This window comes from Cetorhinus maximus, chromosome 3, assembly GCF_964194155.1.
Source record: "Cetorhinus maximus chromosome 3, sCetMax3.hap1.1, whole genome shotgun sequence".
NCBI classification, from domain to species: domain Eukaryota; kingdom Metazoa; phylum Chordata; class Chondrichthyes; order Lamniformes; family Cetorhinidae; genus Cetorhinus; species Cetorhinus maximus.
In genome coordinates this window covers 110,646,716-110,662,613 of record NC_135881.1, presented here as the reverse complement: position 1 = coordinate 110,662,613, position 15,898 = coordinate 110,646,716, and positions in this window count along the sequence as shown.

The window sequence follows — 15,898 nt, the reverse complement described above, 5'->3', positions numbered from 1 at the left end:
GTACAGGAGGGGAGGAAGGGAGGAAAAGCAATAGTAATAGGGGATTCTATAGTCAGGGGAACAGATAGGCGCAACTGTGGCCGTCAACGTGACTCCAGGATGGTATGTTGCCTCCCTGGTGCCAGGGTCCGGGACGTCATTGAAAGGCTGCAGGGCATCCTGAAGGGGGAGGGTGATAAGGCAGAGGTCATGGTACATGTTGGTACTAATGACATAGGTAGAAAGAGGGATGAGGTCTTGCATCAAGAATTCAGGGAGTTAGGCAGTAGACTAAAAAGCAAGTCCTCTCGGGTTGTAATCTCTGGATTACTCCCAGTGTCACGTACTAGCGAGCTCAGAAATAGGAAAATAGTGCAGATGAATATGTGGCTTAAGAGTTGGCGCAGAAGGGAGGGTTTTAGATTCCTGGATCACTGGGGCCGTTTGTGGGGAAGGTGGGACCTGTACAATGTGGGACGGTCTACATTTGAACCAGAGCGGGACTAACATCCTTGCAGGTGGGTTTGCTATTGCTGTTGGGAGGAGTTTAAACTAATTCAGCAGGGGGAGGGGACACAGAATGTTAGCAGAATAGGGACACATCATAATACAGTAAAACAATCAAGTCAGAGGGAGTACAGCTGCAATAAGCTTCAAGGGAGTAAGGCAAGGCTGGATGGCCTCTACTTTAATGCCAGGAGTATTACAGGTAAAACGGATGAGTTAAGGGTGAGGATTGACATGTGGAATTGTGATATAGTAGCCATCACTGAGACGTGGTTGAGGGAAGGGCAGGATTGGCAGCTCAACATTCCAGGATATAGAATCTTCAGGCGAGACGGGGAGGGGGTAAAAGACATTATTTGTTAAGGAGTCCGTTACTGCAGTAAGGGGAGATGATATCTTGGAAGGAGCATCAAATGAAGCTTTGTGGGTAGAGCTTAGGAATAAAAAAGGATCAACCACATTATTAGGTGTTTATTATATACCCCCAGATAGTCAGCGGGAAATTGAGGAGCAAATATGTGCATAATTTGTGGAGGTGTGTAAAAACAATAACAACAGGGTAATTATATTAGGTGATTTCAACTTTCCCAACATTAATTGGGATAGATATAGTGTTATGGGCTTGGATGGAGTGGATTTCTTGAAATGTATACAGGAGAACTTTTTAGGTCAATATGTGGAGGGTCCAACAAGGGTCGGTGCATTGCTGGACCTAATTCTGGGGAATGAAGCCGGACAGGTGGCTGAGGTGGTGGTGGGCGAGCATTTTAGTGATAGCAACCACAACATGGTACAGTTTAAAACAAAAACAGAATTACCTGGAAAAACTCAGCAGGTCTGGCAGCATCGGCGGAGAAGAAAAGAGTTGACGTTTCGAGTCCTCATGACCCTTCAGCAGAACTGTTCTGCTTCAGTTCTGCTGAAGGGTCATGAAGACTCGAAACGTCAACTCTTTTCTTCTCCGCCGATGTTACCAGACCTGCTGAGTTTTTCCAGGTAATTCTGTTTTTGTTTTGGATTTCCAGCATCCACAGTAGTTTTTTGTTTTTATGGTACAGTTTAAGTTTGTTATGGACAAATAAATCGACAAGTTTCAAAAAAATGTTTTGGATTGGGGGAGAGTGGATTTTAGTAAAATAAGGCAGGATCTGGCCAAGGTAGACTGGGAACAGTTACTTGTGGGGAAATCTACAGAGGAACAGTGGGGGGCGTTCAAAAACGAAATGGGGAGGGTACAGGCTCAACATGTTCCCTCTCGGGTGACAGGAAGGAGTTACAAGCCCAAGGCCTCTAAAGGGCCTCTTCTGCACTGTGATTCTGTGATTCTGTGATAACAGTGGGCACTTGCCTAATTAATAGAAGGAGACCATTCAACCCACTGTGTCCTTGCCGGCTCACTGCAAGAGTAACTCACTTAGTCCCATTTGACTGCTTTTTATGCATAGCACTGAAAATCTTTTCTCTTCAGAGAATTATCCAATTTGCTTCTGAAGGTTTCAGTTGAATCTGCCTCTACCACAACCTCAGGCAGTGCATTCTAGATCCTAAACACTCGCTGAGGAAAATAACTTAGGTGTTCATTTAACCTTCTCTGCTCTAAGGAAAATGATCCCAACTTCTACAATCTCTCCACATAACTGAAGTCCCTTATCCCTGGCAACATCCTGATAAATCTCCTCTGCATCCTTTCCAAGACCTTGAAATCTTTCCTAAAGTGTGATGCTCAAAAGAGCACACAATATTCCAACTGAGGCCAAATCAACGATTTATAAACATTTTGCATGACTTCCTTGTTTTTGTATGCAATGTCCCTCTTTACAAAGTCAGCTATTCTACATGCTTTCTTGACCATCTTATCAAGCTACCCTGCCACCTTCAAAGATTTGTGAATGAGCAGCCACAACTCTTTTTGCTCTTGCACCCCTTCAAAATAGTACCAAAAATTATAAGAGCAAAATACAGCAGATGCTGGAAATCTGCAATAAAATCAGAAGGCTGGGGAGGGGGAATTGGAGACCTGGGGGAGAAGCCTGGTAAGGGTTCAGAGGCCTGAAAGTAGGGGTCAGAGACTTGGTGGGGGAGGGACGTTGACCTGTGGAGAATCAGAGTAGTGGTTAAGGTGTGGAGAGACCTTGTGGGCAAGGTCGGAAGGATGGTGGAAGGGGATCAGAAGACTGGGGTGGAGTTCGCTGACCTGTGGGTGTACAGGATGCCCTGTTGGGAGGGTTGAGGGAGATCAGAAGAGTGGGGGAGTGTCCGCTCGTGGGGCATTGCTCATGTAGGCACACTGGATTCAAGAAAGTGAGAAGACATTTACCTCCTGGATCTGGCAGCTCTTGCCTAGATTTAGCTGCTAGGTTCAGGAAAATCGGCTGTCCACTGTTAAATTTTAAATGGGGAATAAAAATGAGGCTGACAGCCTCAGTATAATATTTAAAATGTCAGCTCGCTCCCTTGCAGTGGGCTGCTTGCCTGCTCATCATCCTGTCCCTGTTAAAACTGGAAGTGGGCAAGTTTTGGCTGCGATTCAGGCTTTCAACACATTAACCACCCTCCCAACCAAAGCCCACTTGCTTTTAAGGTTCAATTTCCCTCCAATACGTTAGTGTAAACAAATCATTTTGCAATGAGAAAAAGGGCAGAAAGGTAATTCCAGGCCTGAAGAGCTTAATGGCCTCCTTCTATGCCATAATGATTTTATGGCCAGAATTCTACACCCTGCTGGAGCGAGCTGACAACTTGGCGGAGGGGGGGAGGGCATAGGAGTCGAGTGGCATGGTGGTGGTCGGTGGTGGGGGGGTGCTGTGTCTGTCGCCTACCTACCCCTGTTGGGTTTTTACCATCAGTGCGGAAGACATCAGCCTGCCCTTGGGCCAACTGAAGCCTTTAAGTAGCCAATTAATGGCCATTTAAGGGCCTCTCCTTGCTGCTGCTGATATTTTACAAGTGGTGGGGCGGTGCCCACGTGATGTGGTGAGACTGCCAGGCACTGGGCTGGCAGGGCTCCTCCCATTTAGGTGCCCTGTTCCCAATGGAGTCTCCCTCCCGGCAACATTATCCCCCTGCACCCACTTGTTCCTCCCTCTGGTGGCACCCCCAACTCCCTCACCGGGTTCTGTCAGACTGGCTTCAGAGAAACCCCCTCCCTAATTACCTTGTTATCTGGCTCCTGGTTAGCTACCTGTAGTCCCAGCAGTGGCCACCGCTCCCAATGAGTTGCTTGGACTAGACAGCTGCTGGCTATTTGATTGGCCAGCAGCCCTTGGAGGTGGGACTTCCACCCAGATTGGGGCAAAAGTCTTGACCTGAGCCAATTAACAGCTCCACGGGCATTAAATCAGATCAGGGCTTCTTGGCCACGATGAGGTGAGCTCGGCCCTGACTTCTCAGCTTGGAGCAAGCCTACTGTCTCCAGATAGAATTCCAGTCTAGAACTCTGTGACTAAAATTACTGAGTGAAATTACCATCTATGATCTAACTCATTTTATTTACTGCAAAAATAATGTATGGGCAACATTTTGTAGATGTGGGCAAAGTTGATGATCAAGAAGATCTAACTTTAAAGTTAAAGCTTCTTTAGAATTAATTAATGTACGTGTTGAAATTAGGAAGTGCTGAAAAGTGTGTACAACAAAGAGGTTTTAGGAAGACTATACTTTACACAGATATTGCAATAATCACACACAGTTGTCCAACAGAACCGTATGCTAAATCCACAGCATCTGATTTTCTGTATTAAATTGCTACTGCAGCAAATGGACCAGGGCTGGAAGATATTCACTTGTGAGCTTGTCAAGGACAATTACTTTCTTGCTTTTGTGAGCTGCAAGACAAAAATACTGAAATGCCAGCATTGTATTTAATATTCTTTTTTTTAACCTACTACATTGGTTCTTTATAGTGTTGCCATCTCTGTCCTCCTCAACTTACAGCCCAATCAATATAATTTTATTCTTTCCACAGGATTAATTTCCTTTCATAAGTATTCAGCTGATGGCTTTAAGTTCTGCTCAAAATAAGTTGTGTGAATAACTTCTAAAATATTTCTGCTGCACTGAGTAGAATCTTTCCATAATACAACAGAATTACTCTGTCAATTTGGCATTTTAAAGAGGTCAGGAAAGGCATTTAAAAAAAAAAATCACTGCTGCACTCTATTTTTAGAGTTCAGGCATGTTTATGTTACAATACTTGAGCCCCAGATTTCTGAGATAGATAAAATCAAGGCCCACTGCCCATGCTGTGGATGCATCAGCATTGGAAACCAGAATGGTTCATCGTGTCAAAATTTTGCAAGGCCCTCCTTTCATTAGAATAAGGCCCCTGCATATGTAACAAAATAAGTGGAGAATTAGACCAGAGATGCTGTTGGAGAGAGCAGTCACAAAATCCAACCAGCCAGCAGCTCTTAAAAGGCAGCTGGTTGGTTCTTAAAGAGGGGATAATATTCGGTTCTGTTGTGTGTTCTCATGGTTGCAAGGAGTAAACTGTTCTCGTTATCTTGGAGTTTGTACTACAGGATGTTTACAAAGTAAAGTGGCTGCTACCTGTGTACATCCTGGTGCAAGCTGTATGTGGAGAGGCAGTAGAGAGAGAAAACAAGGAAGACATTTTTTTATATGCAGAGAATTGTTGAGGTTTTTTGCATACAAACTTGCTGTTCATTCATTAAGTTGCAACGGTGCCAATGGAAATGTTTATCTTCTGCCTCCTTTCCCATACAATCATTTTTTAAAGGGAGGATGGCAAGAACAGCTCCAGTGAGACATAATAATGCTTGGCAAATAGCAATTGCAACCTTTGATGGAAAGACCACTGCCAGCAGAAACAACTTGCCAACTCATTTTCAAAGTACTCATCCTGGAATAGAGATGGTCTCTGGCTATGGTAGCCCGTGAAGTCAAACAGTCTTTTCTCTCTGCTGAGCACACAAAACTGATCTCTGTGATATTCATTGATTTGTAGGAAGCCTGTAACCTGACCTCAAAAATGGTTTCCTTTACCCTCTTCCCCAGGGCAACATGGAACACATTAAAGTTACATCCAGGTAGAAATGCTAATTAACTATCCTTGACTCCAGCTCCCTTTCATCTTAAAAGTAAATGTACAGTTTACAGCTGTTTACAACCCAATACCAACAATGCCTTTCTGGGACTTTGAGAGACTCAGAGTCTACTCATGGTAAACTCAAACTGCTGCCATTGTCTCTAAATATAAATATAATGCACTTTCTTCTCAGTAATACAATTTAAGCTTTCCTTTCATCTCCAACAGTCAGTCCCAAAATATAATAATCCCATAAACGTCATAATTATAACACCTGCACCTTTACAGGAGCCCCTCAGCATGTCTAGGTCTACCAGGTCTCAGGCAGCCAGAGACCAGCCCGAAGCCATGGGGCAGCACAAGTCAGCAGCCTGCCTGAACCTGAGTTGCAAGTGCAGGTGTAGCACCTTGTAGGTGCACTCATAAGCATGTCAAAAAGAGCACCTGGATACATTTGGGGTTCACTGGTGTTTAGATGTTCTACATGTTAAGGCTTTATTATGTTGTGCCAATCAATAAATGTTTGACTCGCTGCTGTAATTACCCTTTCCAATCTTGCTGCCCTGTCAGATGTCTTCTACAGCCTTTTTCCCTCAATAAGCTGCTATTGTTTGGATAGGCTATGTGTGGTCAGCTCCTCAGATTTATCAGTGCGCACTGTGAATCTGGATACTGGAGATGGAGTGTGAGATGAAGGAGGTGACAGTGGGTCTCCATAAAGGTAAGATTTTATTGCTCAGATTGTGGAAGTGCGTCAGGGTCATAAGAAACGGGTACATATGAAATTATTTCAAGCCTTGTGCATCTTACATTTCCTCTCACTCTGGTGTAAGTGTTCCTCATCCTGTGCCACCTGTGTGACAGCCTACCCCATATCAGCCTTGTGAGATAGGAAGTAGCGATTGACATGTCCTCATTATTTAAGGCCTCCCCCTTCTGTAGAGCTAAGTAGTGCAGATACGCTAGACCTGCCGGAATTCACCGTTGGCCCTGAGCCCAATGGTCCTCTCCGCTTGATTGTCTGAGTCAGTTCAGTAGTGCACATGTTGGTGCCCTCTTGAACAGGGCATTGGTCACCTCCTTGATGCAATAATGGGCTGCATCCCGGGAAATCCCACACATCTCCTCAGTGGATCCCTGGAAAGTTCCAGAGTCGTAGATGTTGAGAGCCATGATGATCCCCAGCACCACCAGCACTAGGTGTCCACCAAACTCCATGAATCTCAGCTTTCCTGCAGCATGGCACTTAGATCAGTGACAGCCTCCCTGCAAAGTCTCAGTCTTTGTTGGCATCGTTACTCAGGAACCAGGAGATATTTGAGCCATGAAGACTGGTGGATTGGTACCACAGTGGGTGGGCTCTCTCCAACTCCTGCATGTTTTTGGTGGCCCAGCTCCCCTAACACTTTTCACTGGCTGTTCTCTTGGGAGAAAGTGCCACTGCCACTCTTGGAGCACACCTCCTCAATTGATGTTGCCACCTTCACTCACCCTTTTCATTAGTGCTGCCATCTTTACTACCCTTCTGCCGCCATCCAAGAATGGCCTCTGTTCACACCCCTCCTTTCCACCACATCTTGGCTCTCAATATGGCTGGCTGAACTCTAACCTCCTTGCTGCCTTCTTTAGCCAGAGAGGTCCTTAAAGCCCTGTGGATCCTGTGCGCCATTCATAAACTCCTGAAAGCATCTTAAAATTTGGTTTAATTACAATTTAACGATCTTAATTGATGTCCTGCCACATTATAGTGGGAAGTCCGTCCTCCCTGGTTTCTGCCACATGTAAAATTCGGAAGCAAAGTGACAATGTCAGACTTCAGGCCTAATGTTTCCTGATCACATTTTATGGTCCCTCCCACTGCCAACCCTGCTCTTAGTGCCTAGTACAATTCCAGCCATAATGCACACCAAAACTACAGAAGTACACTTTTGGTGTGAACCTAAAGTCAGAAAAGTTCTCTTCATGCACCTGTCATGGGCTTCACTCTGCCAGTTCTGCTCTACAGTGTAATCTCCTGTCCCCCCACAGAACCATTGACACCAGAGTTTAGTGTAATTTTGGCCAAACACTCTGGAAGTCTAGGACTGTATTCCTGATCGTAGAATCATAGAGCCATAAAATGGTTACAGCGCAGAGGGAGGCCATTTGGCCTGTGATATACTTGATAGCTCTTTTCAAGAGCAACTCAGCTAGGCCCACTCCCCTGTCTTTTCCCCCATAACCCTGTGTTATGATGAGGTGAGGAGGGGTCAAATGGTTCCCCTCACTTCCCTCTCCTCCCTCTGCTCGTTTGACCACAGTAGGTCTTTTGTAGCCTTCGCTGTTCTAGATGTATCTTTGCTAATAGTAGCCAGTTCATTTCAGATTCTATGCCTGTTTTCTGTTCAAGTTCAGTTGCAAGATAGTTGGTCACAAGTTTTAGGATTTCAGGTTTCCTAGCTTTTTGACAGATATTTATTTCTAATTGTCTAGCCATGCTACTTAACTCTTCAATGCACACCATTTTTAAACTGTCCCAAGTTACTTCACTCTGGAGAGAATTTTTCATTTATGAGACTAAGTGCAGTGGTGGGTGTTTTCGACTGCGCTCACCCCACTGCTCGGAATTGTGGGAACTCACGCCTGATTCTGCACTTGGAAGCTCATTAATTATGCACAGGTGAGTATAGGGATAAATCACCTGGTGTGTCGGGAGCTGAATCGTCCGCTCGCCATCAGCTGGTGGGGTCGAAGGTCCGAGCACCCTATTTAAGCGCCAGTTGAACATATATATCTCATTCTCTCCAGCCCACCTGTCTCCAGGAGACCGTTACAGATGTCTTCCACACACAAGGAGAAGGCTGTAAGCGTCAAGAAGAAAGCAGCTACCCACTTCACCCACCAGGCCACAAGGCCTTGATCAGAGGAGTGCGGGCATACAGGCATGCCCTGTATCTCAGGCATGGATCCAGGAAGCACACCAGCTTCACTTCTCCAGCCTAGCAGGCTGCCACACAGGAGGTCAGCATGGCTCTCAACCGTGCCCAAAACGCCATCCACTGCAGGAAGAGGATGAATGATCTCATCCGCTCCACCAGGATAAGTCATCCTTCAACTCCCTCCAATATCAAACTCTTATCATGGCATCATGCAATCAAAGGGCTATTCTCACAGGGATCTCACACAACCATTAGCGGGGGACACATATCAACACTGATTCTCTCACCGAGACTTTCACATCACCATCAACCCATCTAACATGTTGCTCACACTCCAACCTCTGCTCCATCCCTTCTCATCACATGCCTTTCTTTTGCCTTCTTACATGGCAAGCTAGCACACAACAGAAGGGAAAGGGCACAGGCCGGGGGAGTGCCGGCCAACATCATTGCCCTCACTGAGTTTGAAGAGGCTGCAGCCAAGGTGGCTGGGAGGACAGGAATCTGTGGCAAGGGGGAGATCGGTTTGTTCCACCAACCTAGTACGGATCCCAGCTCCATCACTTCATCCCATCCTGACAATCACAGTGAGTCACATGCAGTCTTATATTGCTCATGTTCATCAACTGAAACTCAATTCTCTATTTTCTAGGCAGCAGCAGATGGAGGCTCACAGTGCAGCCAAGAACCAGCCTGAGCCCCGAGACCACGTCTGAAAAGGAAGCTCTGGAAGAAATGTCACGGTGCTCACCCGCACCATCCACCAGCTCAGAGACACATACCTCGGTGGGGCACAGCTCTATATTAGGCTCGGGCTCACTTTCTGGGGAATCTCACTGACACGCCCCCAATGCAGTCAGAGGCAGGGACATCCCAGGTCTCCAGCACTCAGAGGACTGCTGGAGAACAGCCACTGCTCAGTCCGAGTCTGATGATGAGCCTCTGGAAGTGGCCGCTGACTCAGTGCTGGAGATGCAACGAGAGGCAGCAGGGCATCAGGCACAGAATCGACAGTCACTCAGCAGACGAGAGTGAACGATGGAGGAGTCCGTCCTTGTTCTTTGTGATGTCGCGGCTCCAGCATGGGAGCGCCTCGAGGTCACCACGGGAAGGCTGGTGACCACCATGGAGACCTTGGTCCAGCAGGTCTTGCTGGATTTGTGCTCGGCCCTGCACTCCATGGCCACACACCCTGGTGGGCACCATCAAGATGTAGGCGACATGGGGACGAGGCACCTTGACCTCCCTCCAGGTGCACCATCTTCTGCAGGAGTCAGGGTGAGTGTGTGAGTGTGAGTCAGGGTGGGACCCAGGGGCACCCACAGGAAGGATGAGCATCAGCCAGACACCCCGGGGGCCTCCTCTCAGGACACTACAGGTGTGTGCAGCAGCACAGAGTCTCCTCTGCCTGTGATCCCATCCACTCCAGCTCAGGAGGGTGCATCAGCCCCTGAGCAAGGGACCCTTATCAGGCCAGGCGCCTCCAGGCCTCGGGCCACCAGAGGACATCTGCTAAGGTCATCGCAGACATCAGGATGTAGCAGTCAGCAGGCTGCCTCTGCCTCTGCTGTGGATTTTTTTTTTTGTAAAAATATACTTTATTCATAAAATATCTTCAATCACATTCCAAACCATTTCAAAAACAACATTACAAGGGTACAATCCAGGTTAAACTTTTACAAAATGTATCACCAGGTGCATCAGTACAAACAATATTACAATCATTTACAGCCTTTCATTTTGGTCTGTACAGCCCGAGGGGCTCTAAACAGTTCCCAGTCTCTCGGTGCGCTGTGGTAGAAAGGTCTTAGACAGCGACCCTTCCCCATTGCACCTTTGCGGCAGCTGCCCCAAGCTTTAGTGCGTCCCTCAGCACGTAGTCCTGGACTTTGGATTGTGCCAGTCCGCAACAATCGGTCGGGGACAACTCTTTGTGCTGGAAGACCAACAAGTTTCGGGCAGACCAAAGCGCCTCTTTCACCGAGTTGATGATCCTCCAGCTGCAGTTGATGTTTGTCTCGGTGTGTGTCCCTGGGAACAGCCCGTAGAGCACACAGTCCTGTGTCACAGAACTCCTCGGGATGAACCTCGACAGCAACCACTGCATCTCTCTCCAGACTTTCTTTGCAAAGGCACAATCCACAAGGAGGTGGACAACGGTCTCTTCCCCACCACAGCCACCTCGAGGGCAACGTGCAGAGGGGGTGAGCTTCCTGGCGTGTAGGAAGGATCTGACGGGGAGGGCCTTTCTCACCACCAGCCAAGCTACGTCTTGGTGCTTGTTGGAAAGTTCTGGCGATGAGGCATTCTGCCAAATGACTTTGACAGTCTGCTCGGGGAACCATCCCACAGGGTCCACCCTCTCCTTATCCCTCAGGGCCTCTAGGACGTTACGTGCTGACCACTGCCTGATGGACTTGTGGTCAAAGGTGTTTTTCTGCATAAATTTTTCCACCAGGGACAGGTGGTACGGCACGGTCCAACTACTTGGAGCGTTCCGCGGCAGCGTGGCCAGACCCATCCTTCGCAACACCGGGGACAGGTAGAACCTCAGCACGTAGTGACACTTGGTGTTTGCGTACTGAGGGTCTACGCACCGCTTGACGCAGCCACACACAAAGGTGGCCATCAGTATGAGGGCGATGTTGGGCACGTTTTTTCCCCCTTTATCTAGAGGCTTGTACATCGCGTCCCTGCGGACACGATCCATTTTCGACCTCCAGATAAAGCGGAAGATGGCTCGGGTGATCGCCATCGCGCAGGAATCTGGAATGGGCCAGACCTGCGCCACGTACAGCAACAGCGAGAGTACCTCACACCTGATGACCAGGTTCTTACCCGCAATGGAGAGGGAGCGTCGCTCCCACATGCCCAGTTTCCTTTTCACCATAGCCACTCGCTCCTTCCAGTTTCTAACGCATGCCCCGGTCCCTCCGAACCATATCCCCAGCACCTTCAGGCCGTCAGCCCTGACAGTGAAGGGGACAAAGGATCGGTCAGCCCAGTTCCCAAAGAACATGGCCTCGCTCTTCCCACGATTTACCTTGGCTCCCGAGGCCAGTTCAAACTGGTCGCAGATGTGCATCAGTCTGCGCACCGACAGCGGATCCGAGCAGAAGACGGCGACGTCGTCCATGTACAGGGAGGCTTTTACCTGAGTGCCTCCACAGCCTGGGATCGTCACTCCTCTTATGCCCGGATCCTTCCTGATGGACTCGGCAAAGGGTTCTATGCAACACACGAAAAGGACAGGCGAGAGAGGGCAGCCCTGCCTGACTCCAGATTTAATCGGAAAGCTATCTGTTTCCCACCCATTGATTGAGACTGCGCTACTGATGTTAGTGTAGAGCAGTTGGATCCAATTTCGAATTCCCTCCCCAAAGCCCATTTTGGAGAGCACATCCCCCATGTAGGTGTGCGATATTCTGTCAAAGGCCTTCTCCTGATCCAAGCTGATGAGGCAGGTATCCACACCCCTGTCCTGTACATAGGCAATCGTATCCCTGAGCAGTGCCAGGCTGTCAGAGATCTTCCTGCCTGGCACAGAGCAGGTCTGGTCAGGGTGAATCACCAATTCCAGAGCGGATTTGACCCGATTGGCGATGACCTTGGACAGAATCTTATAGTCCATATTCAACAGTGAAATGGGTCGCCAATTTCTAATTTCCTCCCTTTCCCCCTTGTGCTTGTAGATGAGGGTGATGATGCCTTTCCTCATGGATTCTGACATACTACCGGCCAGGAGCATACTCTCGTACACTCCTAGCCGTCTGGGCCGATCAAGTCCCACAGAGCCGAATACAACTCCGCCGGCAAGCCGTCGCTTCCGGGAGTTTTACTCTTCTCGAAGGACTCGAGGGCCTTAGTCAGTTCATCAGGAGTTAGCGGTTTGTCTAGGCTCTCCCGCGTACTGTGGTCTAAGACCTCCGTGATAGAGGACAGGAAGCACTGGGAGGCCGTGCTGTCCGTGGGCTTCACGTCATACAGTCCGGCATAAAAGGATTTGCTGATCCTCAGAATGTCGGACCGTGATGACTTTACTGAGCCGTCTTCTTCCTTCAGGCTGCTGATCACAGAGCGCTCTCTGTGTACCTTTTGGAAGAAGAAACGTGAGCACGTCTCATCCTGCTCCACGGAGCGGACCCTGGAACGGAAGATGATCTTGGAGGCCTCCGAGGCAAAGTGCGAGGCTTGCTGGCCCTTCACCTCTTGGAGCTCCTCCTTGACATCGACCCCCATCGACTGCAGCCGGAGCAGATTCTGCATCTTTTTCTGGAGTCGGGACATTTCCCTCTGTTCCTTTCTAGCTTTCTGGGTGCCTTTGCGGATGAAAAACCTCTTGATGCTTCCCTTGATCACTTCCCACCAGTGTGCTCTGCTGTGGATGTCAGGGCTGAACCCAGGCATAGTGGTAGGGTTAGGAAAGTTAAGAAATCTTGATGTCACTTTTGGGTCACCTGTGTGTTACCACTGTAAAGAAATTGCACTTTAGTGAATAAATGTGGTGGTTATGTGAATATTTTGGTCAACTGAAGGCGTTGTGATTTTGTACATTGGAATCCTTTTATTTTGAGGTTTAGCCTTCCTCCCAGTCAGTGATAGTGTCCCACTGTGAGATTCACATTCCTGTGATGTCAACCTCAGTTGAACTAGTGTCTCCGCCCCTTGTGTGGTGTCAGGGAGATGTGTTTAAATATTTATTTGAAGCATGTGATGTATTCATTTCCAACCCTTCTTCCTCAAGGAACACCATTAAGTGAAGAAGGATCATATGGACTTGAAACGTTAAATGTTTCACTCACCACAGATGCTGTCAGACCTGTGGAGTTTTTCCAGCATTTTCTGTTTTTATTTCGGATCCAGCATCTGCAATATTTTGCTTTTACCATTGTGTGAAGGCAGCTCATCAGCATTGATATTCTAGTGGCATTTGTGGCTCCTCAGTGATAGTGACAGAACAAAGGACATACATGGGAGGAGGAGATCCCTAGCCATATCCTCATCTCAATGACATCAGTGTTTGCATCATTATATGGCGGAGAAAGCTTCAAGTCTCCTCTCACATTGCTCTTGCTCCTCAGTTGACTCTCAGTTCCGAGAGTGAGCGCATTCACAGGGCACCACGAATCAAAGCAGAGATTGTGGCCTGGTGATTCATGAGGCCAGAATGCACAAGTGTGAATGCAGGACTCATTCTCGCTGCCGGTGATTGGACAACTCCTGAGATGAAAGGGAATGGCATTGAGGGCTAGGAGAGATGTGGCCATAAGCCCTCCCTTAACTTTACTCTTCTTGGAACCTGTCAGCAATTAAAGTGTCACGGGCACGTCTCCCACGTCTTCCTTCCTCCATAGCGTGATCGTGCTCATAGCAGCCTCCTGAGGTTCCAGGGCCTCCAGATCTTCATCCTCTGATGAGCTCACATTCTCCTCCAGGTCATCCTCTGGCAAGGGATCATCTCTTTGCACTGCCAGATTGTGAAGTTCGCAACACACTGCAATGATGTGGGAAACCCTGTTGGGAGTGTATTGGAGTGAGCCACCTGAAAAACATCTTCAGAAGCCTATGGTCTGCTCTGTAAGGGAGCGTGTGGACCTGTGAGCAGACAGAGAATGACTCTGAGGGCAACGCACTGGTGTCATCAGCCAGCGCTTCAGTGGGTACCCCTTATCCCCAAGCTGCCACCCCTGCAGACATAATGGCCCCTCAAAAATCTCAGGCACCCGGGAGTGACCCAGGATGTAGGAGCCATGACAACTCCCAGGGTACAGTGTACAAACGTGCAGTATGTGCTTCCGGTGATCACACTCCAGTTGTACATTGATGGAATGATAGCCCTTGCAGTTTGAAAACATTAGGGCCTTCTGTCATGGAGCCCGTATAGCCACATGGGTGCAGTCTATTGCATCCGACATTCTTGGGAAGCCTGAGATGGTGGCGAAGCCAATGAATCTTGCAGCCTGGCTATCTTCATCCAGAGCAAACCTGACAGAATGATGGGCCTTCCTGTAAGGGGCATCTGTGACCTCCTTTATGCATCAATGTGTTGCGGACTGAGAGATGCCGCACAGGTTCCCTGTTGATACCTGGAAAGACCCAGAGGCAAAGAAATGGAGTGCTGCGGTCACCTTCAAAGCCACTGGCAGGGGATACGTGGCATCAGGTCTTAGCGAAGAATGTGGCATATCTGATGGACCAGAGCTTGGAACAAGCGCAGACATGCCCGGCATTGTCTCTCACTCATTTGTAAATAGGAGACTCTTCCATGGTATACCCTAGGTCTGGCCATTCACCTCCATTGTCCAGGTGTCTCTTCCTGATCCTCCTGTTCATGCTCTGGCTCCGACTGACCATGTCCCTCAGGTGGAGCTTCCTGCTGGAGCTGTGCACGGCGTCAGCTCTCCCTTCTTCACTTCCTCCATTGCATTAGGACCCTGACAAAGGCAGCATTGTGCCCTGGATCCATGTCTGCTTTTGCCTTCTCTCTGAAATGAAACATTGAAGACACTAATGATTAAAGGGTTAGGAAAGTGAAGTTCAAAATATGAAATGTATGGCAACTGTGAGGGTCTATAGTTTTTCCTGCCCTACTTGTATGGTGGCTGATACAGCCTAGTCCCTGAGACACTAGCACACATATTGAGCTGACCAAGATGGCATCACAAATATGTAACAGCTGGGCCCTGCGTAGGATGATAAGGTGTAAATGAGATGAGTGACCCAACCTAGCTCTGTGCTCCAATCTCTGATGTGGCATTTTAATGACCAATCAGTTGCTCATGGTCAATGAGTGGATGCCATTTGGCCCGTTAGGAATGCCAATTTGGTGAACACGTGTCAGGCCTTCATTGATGGAATGCTACATATGATACAGCTGTGCCTCCTTCACTGTTGCCTTCATTCCCAAATTTCACATTCCTATGTGTTACTCTTGAGATGCAGCGACTGTGATGTGAAGCCACTGAGTTCTGAGCACCTTATTAACAACGCTAATGAAGCCATTAGCTTTCAGTGGCTTTCTTCTTAAGTGGGCCTTCCTCCTTTCTCACTAAGCAGACTCATGTGCATCTTGCAGCACCAACAAGTTAGAGGGCACCCCCTTAGCTCAGCAGTGCGCTTTTCCCACCCTGCCTCAGACAGCTTCTAATCAGATTCGCTGGTACTTTCGATTTGAGACAGTGCCATTACTATGGAACAGCGAGGTGGTGGTTCTCCACTATTACTTCGAAACACAATTCGACGCTCCCCCTCTCACTGTCCTTCTGCCTGATATATATCTGGAACCTCACGATGTGAAGGTAGAGCTCCCTCCTGTTATCCTCCAGCCTCTTCCAGTATACTGCATCCCATAATTATTAAGGTGGACATTCCTACCCTCCCCTCTGAGCCCATCACTTGTGACATGCCTATGTCCCATGTGGACCTCCAACCACCCCATCTAGAGGCT